Source organism: Plasmopara halstedii (assembly GCF_900000015.1).
Source record: "Plasmopara halstedii genome assembly, contig: Scaffold_110, whole genome shotgun sequence".
In the NCBI taxonomy this organism is placed as follows: domain Eukaryota; phylum Oomycota; class Peronosporomycetes; order Peronosporales; family Peronosporaceae; genus Plasmopara; species Plasmopara halstedii.
The window spans coordinates 1,206,993-1,207,281 of NW_020187031.1; positions in this window are offsets into that span (position 1 = coordinate 1,206,993).

Below are 289 nucleotides of genomic sequence, written 5' to 3' on the forward strand. Positions count from 1 at the left end.
TTGTCGGCATTGCTCCCCCTTTGCTAGAATTTCCACCCGTAAACATCATGGTTCCAAATGAACCACTGTGACGGGCTTTTGTGAAATCCTGCAGCTTCAATGGAGTTCAAGACCACTGGTGTGGGTGTTTCTCGCCACGCCGTACGTATCCAACTGCACACAGAGGGCGGGGATTGCCGCATGGGGTGTATTCAACGGCCGCTGAATGCTTCCATTGGTCGATTAAACTCAATAAATTGTCCTTGAAAACCTTGTAAATACCAATGTCACCAGCTTGAAGGTAGGGTGT